Raw genomic sequence first — 2,040 nt, 5'->3', positions numbered from 1 at the left:
CTCTTTGCTGACCCACACTATTACTATGGTGACAGGAGTTGCTCTTTGAGAGAAAAAAAGGATAACATGTAAGTAACTCTCTGTACCTCACTATGCTGGCCCATAGTTGCCTTCCCATGACCCTTACCCCCACTACCCTGTGGACTCCTGTGCTTCATCCCACTGGTTCCTGGCTGACCTGTAGGTGGTGGTCGTGGTGTCTCAAAAGCAACTAGGACTGGGGGACACAAGATTGGTGTGGTATTGGTTTGGACACAGGAAGTGGAGGTATTCATGAGCTAAGGTGTTGTAACAGCTTGGATGGGAGGTGTCGGTGTGGGCCGAGTGAGATTCACTGGAGCCGCCTGCCCAGGCAGACCAGATGGACCAGGCCGCTCCTCTTCGTCCGGACTGTCAGGAGTATAGTCAAAGCCCAGGGGCTGGAGTGGAGATTTCCTCAGTGGCAGATGGTGGGCCACATGCTCTGGCTGTTGGACCTATTATGAATGTAAAAATATGGATACATTGTAAAAGTGTGGACTATACATACAATGAGTTGTAAGTAGAAAATGCAGCAACCTAAAAGCGAAAAGGAAATCAATATCAGGATTAGACATTTCCGTGGTATTGTAATTAGTTACACAAACAGTTTCAGTTTCATACAAAACACTGCACATAAACAGGTAACAATGATACACCCCAAATGCTGCACTTGGCTATAGTAACATAATTGTCAACATAACTGTATCCCTGCTTGTGAGTGCAAAGCTGAGACAGAAACAAGATGTTACTGAGTAACTTATTATGGCTTCAGACCAATGATTGTGCCATAAAACTTCTTAAAGTTACTGCGCACAGCATTAAAGTTACTTAGCATAATGATAATATTAGTTTTCTTTATTTTTTAAGTCATAGCAGGGCATCTGCATTCCATTTATTATAAGTGATACATGCGCTGGCCGATGTGGACATTGTACCCCCCACTATGAGTTAGCCTTGTAGTGTCTTGTAAAACTTCCTTTATTATTGCACTCTTGCAGATTGCATTAACACACAATTATTTTGTGTCGGAAGGTAAATATTACCAACAGTGCTCCGGGACCAGTATGGGGGCAATTTTTGCACCAAATCTGGCGAATATCTTTATGGACAACCTAGAACATAAGTTTGTCCTGAACGATGACAATATATACCATTCCAAGATTACCTGTTGGAAAAGGTATATAGACGACATTTTTTTGATTTGGTCTGACACTATTTCTGAGTTTAATGCTTTTGTTCTTTATTTAAATTCTGTCCAACCACATTTGAAGTTTACATCTACCATACATGATTCAAGTATTGCTTTCTTAGATCTAAACATATCACATGATGATGGGAAATTGTACACTTCACTACACAGAAAACCCACGGAGCGGAATACATTACTTGCCTATAACAGTCCCCACTCGCGTGCACTAAGAGACGGTCTACCCCATGGACAGTTTTTGCGACTACGTCGCAACTGCACCAACAAAGAGGACTATATGAAAGAGGCATATATTCTGAGAGAAAAACTGTTATTGAGGGGCTATCCAAAGAAGTTGGTTAAAAATTCTCTGAAAAGAGCTTGGTTTTGCCCAAGGGAAACATTACTCATTCCAAAAGCGAAATCTAAAGTAAACAAACTGATCTGTGTTACCACCTTCGGTATACACACAAATCCAATTCGTAAGTTAATCACAAAGAATTGGCACATTATCAAAAGTATAGATTCCAGCATTGATGCTCCGATGTTTGCCTTTAAAAGAGGCAAGAATATAAAGGACCATCTTATCAGATCATCAATGGAAAATCCATCACAAATAACGAGATCATTGGAATCAGCTTGGGGTTTACCAGATTTAAAAGGCCACTACAAATGTGGCAATTGTGTGGCTTGCGAATTTACGGTTAATACAAAAAAATTTGCACATGGCAAAGTCGATCAGAAACTAAATTTTTTTGCAAACTGCAATACCAAAAATGTAGTTTACTGTATACTGTGTCCCTGTGGGTTACCCTACATTGGACAAACCCAAC

Source organism: Triturus cristatus, chromosome 8, assembly GCF_964204655.1.
Source record: "Triturus cristatus chromosome 8, aTriCri1.1, whole genome shotgun sequence".
Taxonomy (NCBI): Eukaryota; Metazoa; Chordata; class Amphibia; order Caudata; family Salamandridae; genus Triturus; species Triturus cristatus.
This window is presented reverse-complemented; position numbering follows the sequence as displayed.